The sequence below is a fragment of the Vigna unguiculata genome, chromosome 9, assembly GCF_037176805.1.
Source record: "Vigna unguiculata cultivar grain cowpea cultivar isolate G323 ecotype 2 chromosome 9, ASM3717680v1, whole genome shotgun sequence".
Lineage (NCBI taxonomy): Eukaryota > Viridiplantae > Streptophyta > Magnoliopsida > Fabales > Fabaceae > Vigna > Vigna unguiculata.
In genome coordinates, this window is record NC_140800.1 from 29,374,886 (window position 1) to 29,384,697 (window position 9,812).

The following is a 9,812-nucleotide window of genomic DNA, read 5'->3' on the forward strand; positions in this document are numbered from 1 at the left end:
CTTGTCAATCAGATCATCTCACCAATCCAGCAAATCCTTTTTTTATGCATCCAGGAGAAAGTCATGCTCTCAATCTTGTTTCACAAACACTTGATGACAACAACTATCAATAATGGAAACAAGATGTGTTTGTTGCTCTTGAAACCAATAATAAAGAAAAATTTGTTTTTGGTACCTTCCCCTGCCTACGAGACACATATTCTTTGCATGAAGCTTGGAAGCGTTGCAACAAAATGGTGATCGCATGGCTTACTCACTCCATGACAGCAATATCAAACAATCAATTATATGGATGGATTCAGCTGCTAACATTTGGAGTGATCTTCTCAAATAGTTTCTCATGGTGACAAGTTTTGGATAACTAATCTTTAAGAATATATTGACAATTTCAAACAAGGTGAATCTTCTGTTTCACATTATTACACCGGTATCCAATTGCAAAATACAATGGGGTGTAGGAAGAAAATTGATAAGGTCCAATTGTTATTTGTCACCTTAAAACTACTCTATTGTTTCTCGCTCATTATATAATCTTTTTTAAATTGATTTAAATATGTTTTTTTTATGTCTAAAATATTGTCAACTTTTTTCTTTAGTCTTTGATATATAAAATTGTTATTGTCTTTCAGTGTCTAGAAAAAAAAATTGTTTCATATTTTTTCCCTAAAGACTATCGACTCCGTCTAGTGGTCTAATATTTTGTTTTTTTTTGTGAAGAAAATATTATATGGCATGCTTTCGGTTATACGATGTAGTGTGAAGTTAATTAAGAAAATATAAAGAACGAAATACAAAAAAAAAATTGAGGAGCAAAAGTAAAGATATTTATTAGAGATAAAAGAAAGATATAATATTATTTGAAGGAAAACATTTTGAATTTTAACTTAGAAAAAATTATTTATTTAGGACTGTAAACTATTTGGTTGACATCTTGAATCTTCAAAAATGAGTTCGGAATGGTTCGAAGGTCATTAAAGGAAAGTTGTTAGAAAACTTCTTTTAAATATAGTCAACTAAGTTTTTCTTTTTTAATGAAAAGTAATTATTAATAAAATTAGTGAATATGTCATATTTAATTTCATATTTTTATTTGTTCTTTTGCATGAGCAGATTTCAGAGCTTGAGGTACTTGGCTTACAAAGAAGTCAAAAACTATGAAAGATATGACATGAGTTAGTGTATATCTCGACTTGTGTTTCAATGAGTCAGCCACATTGATTGTGTTGCAGAGGTAATGTTTGATGGATTGCTTGAATTGGGATCCAAAGTCACTAATGAGGAGGAAAGAAACTACAAAGGGCTTCAGAAGCTTGATAACAAGACACGATTTCTTCTCTACTAGTGTGTGAACACGAAGATTTTCAACCGAATTTCAAAGGTTGAAACAACCAAAGAAATTTGGGATATCTTGATTAAAACCTATGGAGATGGTGACAAGAATAAGCGGGTGAAGATGCAGACTCTACGACAACAATTTGAGTGCCTGACCATGGAAGAAAGTGATATTGTGGCAGAGTACTTAGATAAAGTACAAGAACACATCAATGCCATGCGAGCTTGCAAAGATAATGTGAGGGAAGTAATTATTACAGAGGTTCTTTATGTGCCTGGTTTAAGGACAAACCTACTTAGTCTAGGCCAACTTTTGCAAAAGGGATTCATGATGAAGATGGAAGATAACTACCTTAGTGTCTTTGACCAAAACAAGAAAATGGCTATTAAGGCAAATCTTTCCAAAAACAGGACATTTTGTGTTGTGATGCATGCGGTGAACCATAAGTTCTTCACTCTGACAAAAAATAAAGCAAAGTGGTTGTGGAACATGAGTTTTGATCAATTGAACTTTAGATACTTGTCTCGGCTAAGCAAAGATTCAATGGTTAATGGACTTCCACTAATGCAGATCCCTGATACAGTGTGGAGAGAGTGTGTCCAATGCAAGCAGACAAGAGGTAGTTTCAAGAAGTAATCACCGTAAAAGACAAAAAACAAGTTGGAAATAGTATATTCAGACATATATGGCCCTCTACAGATAGAGACTCCTAGTGGCAGCAAGTATTTTTCTCTATTCATTGATGACTTGACAAGGAAAGCATGGACGTACCTCATCAAGCATAAGAGTGAGGTGTTTGATGTGTTTAAAAAATCCAAGGCTATGGTTGAAAGGAAATGTTGAGAGAAGATTAAATTGTGGAGAACAAATGGAGGAGGAGAGTATACTTCTATAGAGTTTAGGAGATTTTGTGAAAGTGAGGGCATCATTCATGAAACCACACCTCCATACACTCTAGAACATAATGGAACAACAAAGAGGAAGAGCAAAATTTTATTAAACATGGTACGGTGTATGCTAAAAGGCAAGTGTCTTCCAAAGTTTCTATGGGGAGAGATGGTTGTTACAACTACCTATATTCTGAACAGGTCACTCACTAAGAGATTGAAAGAAATAACTCTAGAAGAAGCCTGGAATGGACATAAACCAAATGTTAAGCATCTGAAGGTATTTTGTTGAGTCTGCTACAAACATATTCCAAACCAACTAAGAAGAAAATTAGAAGATAAAGGAGTGCCCTTTCTGATGATTGGTTATCATCCCACTAGAGGCTATAAGTTGTTTGATCCCAAGACAGGGAAGGCGATTGTAAGGAGAGATGTAGTAATGGATGAAACTTCAGTCTTGGATAAAAATGAAAACCAACATGAAGAATCTAGAATAGTCGCAAAAGAAGCTAACATAGAAGTGAAGTGTGATTCAGAGGAGAGTGATACGGGTATGAGGAATAATGTGAGTGTGAGAAGATCATCCAGAAGCTAACAATTACCATCTCACTTAAGAGATTATGATCTCTCTTATGAAACTGCCATGACTACTGAGGGGGATTATGTGCAATATGCATTTATAGTAGAAGCAAAACCTATTAGCTTTGAACAAGCAGCTGGTGATACAAAGTGGATGAAAGCTATGAAGGAAGAGATTGAGTCCATTAAGAGGAATCACACGTGGGAGCTAACAGAGCTTCCTGCTGGAAAGAAGCCAATAACACTAAAGTGGGTTTATAAGTCTAAAATAAATCCACAAGGTGAAGTTGTAAGGTATAAAGCCGAGCTGGTAGGAAAAGGCTTTCTACAACAAGCTGGAATAAATTATGGAAAGGTTTTTTCTCCAGTTGTCAGAATTGAAACAATTAGATTGATGGTGTGTGTTGCAGCACAACTTTGTTGGCCATTACATCAACTTGATGTAAAGTCTGCTTCTTGAATGGAAAGTAGGAGGAAGAAGTGTATGTAGTGCAGGCACAAGGTTTTGAGGTTAAACAACATAAAGACATGGTGTATAGGCTAAGGAAGGCCATCTATGGACTAAAATAGGCTCAAAAGGCATGAAATCAGAGAATTGATTGTTTTACGAGTGGTCTTGGCTTTGAAAAATGTGTCTCTAAACATAGAGTGTATGTTAGTGAAAGAAACAAGGGAGAAAAGTCTGAAAAATTGATAGTGTGCTTATTTATAGATGATCTATTAGTCACAGGTAGCAATGAAGATTTAATTTTAAAATTCAAGGCTAAAATGGTGAGTGAAGTAGAAATGAGTGATTTGGGAAGACTAAGCTATTTTCTTGGAATAGACTTCATGGAGAGTGAATATGGAGTTGTTATGCACGAGTCACGAGTATGCATAAGAAGTGCTAAAGAAGTTTGATATGCACATAAGTAACTCAGTTGTTAAACCAGCATAAGTGGGGCTGGAGCTTGAAAAGGAACCAGAAGAAATTACGGTTGATCGTATTGAGTATGGAAGAATAGTTGGAAGCTTGAGATATATATGTTGCACTTCTTCCTCCTACTTAGAGACACAAGATTCTAACAACAAAAATCACATGAAAACAAAATAATAACAAACAGGATAACTAAACCAGAAAAAAAAAAATAAACTAAAAAGAAAAACAATTTTTGACTACCTAAAAAATTAAAACTCAAATCTTAATTACTGTTATAAAAGTAAAATAGTTGTTTTTTATAATTTGTCTAGGTTGAGTTTGATTTACCGACTCCAATATTGCAGTAATAAAGAGTTTGAAGGCATAAAGCGATGAAGATGAAAGTGTCTTTGTTTTCTATGTATATTTATGTGTTAATAAATATAAAAAAGTTGTGTAGTTCCACCTAATTGATGACGAAATACATTCCTCTATTACATATACTGTGAAAGTGTGAAATTTAAAGTGTTAAACAACCATGAATGTTTGAAAAGGTGAAGTTATGAAGTGTATCACTAAATATTGACAGTTTTAATATATTTATGTGCGTTGTAATTTATACTTTCTTAGTTCATTTACTATTAATTAGTTTTATCTAAATTTTAGGTTTTAACATAATACCTTTAAATTTATATTTCATCGGTTCATTTACTCACTAGTGTAGAAACATTGTTCAATTTTCCACCACACTGTTGCTACCCTTGCGAAGTCTCTACCGTTACTGCCTTTGCGTCGTAGCCGCTGCCACCGCACCTTCCTTGTCGCTGCCAAAGCGTTGCCAATTGCATCATTCTTTTTTCCCTCGAAGCATCGTGGTTGTGGACTACTAGGTAAGTATTAGTTTCTTTTTAATTAGTTTTAATTATTAGAGTTATTAATGTTTTAAATTTTATTTATTTTGTATTTATTCTTTTTGCATCATCCTTTTTTCCCTCGAAGCATCGTGGTTGTGGACTATTAGGTAAGTATTAGTTTCTTTTTAATTAGTTTTAATTATTAGAGTTATTAATGTTTTAAATTTTATTTATTTTGTATTTATTCTTTTTGAATGACATTATTTAGTTTTTAAGTTTGAGTATTTGTTGAATTTTTGTGGTATATGCGTATTGTCAAACGAGTTAGGATTAAGTCTGGGGTGTCCGACCCCCGACAATGCGTTGAGATTGAGTCTGGAGGTATCTGACTCCAAACACTTATTACTTTTATGTATTGTAAAATTCTTTCTTGTTATAGAATAGTCATGGATCAGAGCTGAATTAATCTATCACGTATAAGTGATGATTATGAGAGAGAAGTCGAGGAGTTTATAGAATTCGCTCAACGTCATGGTGGTAGTGCAAAATATAGAGAAAAGATGAGGTGTCCTTTGTTGACATGAGAAACCAAGGTGGTTTGCTTCTTGAAGATTTGATGAAGATTGAATGAAGCTCTTTTGAACTATCTTGAAGCCATATACATTGGAATGAAGCCTACATTGATGAAGGAAAGGAGATTTGATGATATCCATGGTGATCAAGGCTAGAATGTGTGCTCTCCATGTAGTTACATCATTAAGAAAGTGTACTTATAGTTTGTAATTCGTGTTGTAGACCTTAAAGCATTAATTAGATGTAGTTTGGTCTTTGTTGTGTTTTTAATCTGTTAAATGGTTTTTCAACAGGTTAAAATGTCTCTTTTAATCTGTTGAATTCAACAGGTTAAAAGGTTGGCTGCAATAGTCTTAAACTGTAACAAATTCAATTAGTTGATTTAGTTTTTAATCGACTGATTTCACTTAAGTCAAGTGAAATCAACCGATTGATTTGAAAATCAACCTGTTGAATTTCGTAACAGTTTGACTATAAAAGCTATGATTTTTGAAAGAGAGGTCTATTGATCATTTTAGAGCACGATTTGGTTCTGGTAACTTGTGGAAACTCTCTCCTTCGTGATCATAGGTGTTCAGTTGTTGAAGATTGATCTTGGAGAAAGTGGTTTGTGGTATGCAAGATAGTGGTACCACTGAGGTTTGATCTTTCTCAAGCTTTGTGTGTGTGCCTGGTGGTTTTCCAGATCTGCAAGAGGGTTCTTGCTATGCTGGTGTGATTCTTGTGTGATTCAAGAGTCTTTTGTGGTGTTTTTGCATATTTTGGAAGTGTAAGGGTGGATACTTTGCAAAACTTTTGAAATAGTGCAAAGTCAAGCTAAGGTTGCCTTGACAAATTGGATGTAGCTTAGGTTTGAGTGAACCAGTATAAAAATTCGTGGTGTCCTCTCTTCACTAACCTTTCTCTCTTGCATTTTCATTTTAAAGTTTCAAGAACTTGTGCTTTAATCAATCTTTTCATGTTCTTGCATGTTTTCATAGCATCTGAAGCATTGACCATGTTTGTATAAGCATTTGGAACTGGTCTTGATCATTCTTGAGCATTGTTTCTGGTTTAAAATTCAAATTCGCATTTATGCATTTTTCCCAGTATTTTAGTCGACTGTTTTTCAGATTCAATCGAGTGATTATACCAGAACAAAATCTGTTTAGTAAAATCAATCTGTTAACTCTGTTTTTGATCGATTGAAAGTGTATAGTTCAGTACTGTTTGCATCCTAACTTGGTGATCTATTTGATTCAATTAAAGGTGGTTTTTAGCTTGCAAAGATAGCCTAAATTTTTAACTAGCCAATTCAACCCCCCTTCTTGGCTTTTCTACCATTTCAAAACTAATAATTGATATCAGAGCAAGGTACTTGAAATTTGATCAAGTAAGGTCCTAAATTTGTTTTGAACTACTTGAAATGGCTGAAAACAAGTTACCCTTTGGTGAAGGTGCCTCAATTCATAGACCCCCTATGTTTAGTGGCATTAATTACCAATTTTGGAAAATTAGGATGAAAATCTTTATTGAGTCAATAAATCAAGGGATATGGGATGCAATCATAAATGGACCATATACTCCTAAGCATATTGTTGATGATGTGCAGGTTAATAAGCCATGGACTCAATGGAATGAGGAAGAAAGGAGGAGAGCCCAATATGATTGCAATGCAAAGAATATCCTCATTTCATCTCTCAACATGGATGAGTTTTTTCGTGTTTCACAATGCAAGAGTGCTAAGGAAATGTGGGAGGTTCTTGAAGTGACTCATGAAGGAACCAATGATGTTAAGAGAGCTAGAAAGCATGCCTTGATTCAAGAATATGAGCTATTCAAGATGAAACAAGGAGAATCCATAACGGATGTGCAAAAGAGATTCACTCACATAGTCAACCATCTCATAGGCTTGGGTAAGGAATTTGACAAGGAAGAGTTAAACATCAAGGTGCTAAAGTGTCTTGATAGATCTTGGCAACCAAAGGTCACGGCTATCTCAGAAACAAGAGATCTATCCACTTTGACTACAACTGCATTGTTTGGTAAGCTTAGGGAGCATGAGATTGAGATTCAGAGGCTTAATGAGCTTGCGTCAAGTGAGAAAAAGGTCAAGCCCTTGAAGACTAGCACCAAGAAAAATGAGAAACTTGAGGATGAATTTGGAAATGATTTACTGTAATTCAATCAACTGTTTTAGAAATTAGTCAGCTGAAAGATCCTGTGAAAACTGCACAATTTTGAAAAATCAAGTGAAATACCTTATAAAGACCTGTGCAAGGTTCACAAGAGGAGAAACAAACTTAGAAGCTGTTCTTGGTTCACAAAATTGTGTGTTTGGCAAAGCTGGACTTGGTTTCAATCCTTCTTTTCAAAAGAAAACCAAGAAGTTCTCTAGTTTCTTTTCTAAAAGCATGCCAAGTGACATGCCATTCATTTCATGCAACTATTGTATGCAGAAAGGTCATATTATTAAGAACTGTCATGCTAGAAAATATGATGTTCCTAAAGGGATTATGAAATGGATCCGAAAAAGATCTAGAAAGGCATAACCATGATGGACCCAACCTATCAAAGGGTACCAAATAATCCAAATTTGTTTTACAGGTCATGAAAGGTGATAAGAAAGATTTGTGGTACCTTGATAGTGGCTGTTCAAGACATATGACAGGAGATAAAACCAAATTTGCAAAGTTGGAGTTGAAGGAGGAAGGGTTTGTAACCTATGGAGACAACAATAAAGGAAGAATCCTTGGAAATGGAGTCATAGGCAATGGATCCTCTTTCAACATCAAGAATGTGCTGCTGGTTGAAGGACTCAAAGACAATTTGATAAGTATAAGTCAACTATGTGATAAAGGCTTTAAAGTCATGTTTGAACCAAATAGTTGTTTGATATATGATGCATATGGTAGTATTGTTTTGATAGGCAAGAGAGTCTATAATATATATCTACTTGACTTGCATCATGCATCATTTAGCATCCATTGTTTGCTTACAAAAGAGGATGATACTTGGTTATGGCATAGAAGACTTTGTCACATACACATGCAGCATTTCAATCGACTGAATAGAAAACAGTTGGTTGAAGGACTACCAAAACTCAAGTTTGAGAAGGATAGAGTGTGTGAAGCATGTCAAAAAGGAAAACAAACTAAGGTCTCTTTTAAATCCAAAAATGTTGTTTCAACTGAAACACCTTTAGAGATGCTTCACATGGATCTATTTGGTCCATCTCGAACCATGAGTCTTGGTGGCAATCTTTATGCATTAGTCATTGTTGATGATTTCTCTAGGTACACATGGACTTTGTTCTTAGCTGCCAAAAATAACATTTTTCATGCTTTCAAAAGACTTGCCAAGATGTTTGAAAATGAAAAGAGTTCCAAGATAGTGTCTGTTCGAAGTGATCATGGTGGGGAATTTCAAAATGAAAAGTTTGAACACTTTTGTGAAAAGCATGGTATCAACCATAATTTTTCTGCACCAAGAACACCACAACAAAATGGTGTTGTTGAGAGGAAAAATAGATCACTTGAGGAGCTAGCTAGAACTATGTTGAATGAAAACTCATTATCTAAGTACTTTTGGGTTGATGCAATCAACACTGCTTGATATGTCTTAAATAGAGTGTTGATTAGGCCAATTTTGAAGAAAACCCCTTATGAGTTTTTCAAAGGGAGAAAGCCTGTTTTAAGTCACCTAAAAGTATTTGGATGTAAGTGCTTCATCTTAAATAATGGCCAAGAAAGTCTTGGCAAATTTGATGCAAAAGCGGATGAAGGTGTTTTTCTAGGCTATGTTACACAAAGTCATGCATATAGAGTCTATAATAAGAGATTGATGACTGTTGAAGAGTCTATACATGTTGTATTTGATGAAACTAACCCAAAATTGCAAGATTAAGTGTCAAAGAATGCAGATGAGGAAGATCTACTGCAGGAGCAGATTTTTGCTGTAGAAAAGTCCACTGCTGCAGGAAATCAGTTGGCTGAAAAGGAAAAACAGTCGACTGAAAAAGCTGTAGACAACAAATTGCCCAAGGATTGGATCCAACCTAGAGGTTTATCAAAGGACAACATCATATGGGATATCAAACAGGGAGTATCTACTAGACGTAGGATTGTATTTTGTGAACATGTTGCATTTGTATCTCAAATTGAACCTAACAATGTGAATGATGCTTTGAATGATAGTAATTGGATTGTGGCTATGCAAGATGAACTCAATCAATTCACAAGAAATGATGTGTGGTCTCTAGTGCCTAAAACTAATGACATGAATTTAATTGGAACCAAATGGGTTTTTAGAAACAAAATGGATGAAGATGGTAATATAGTAAGAAACAAAGCTAGACTAGTTGCTAAAGGTTATAATCAAGAAGAAGGCATTGATTTTGATGAAACTTATGCACCTGTAGCTAGGCTAGAAGCTGTGAGATTACTCTTAGCATATGTTTGCATGTGTACCTTTAAATTGCATCAAATGGATGTGAAAAGTGCATTCTTGAATGGTTTTCTAAATGAAGAAGTGTATGTATCACAACCTCCTGGATTTGAGGATTATCTCTATCCTAACCATGTTTTCAAATTGAAAAAGTCCTTATATGGTTTGAAACAAGCACCAAGGCAATGGTATGAAAGGCTAAGCAATTTTCTCTTATCAAAAGGTTATGCTAGAGGTGCAGTGGACAAAACACTCTTCATTAG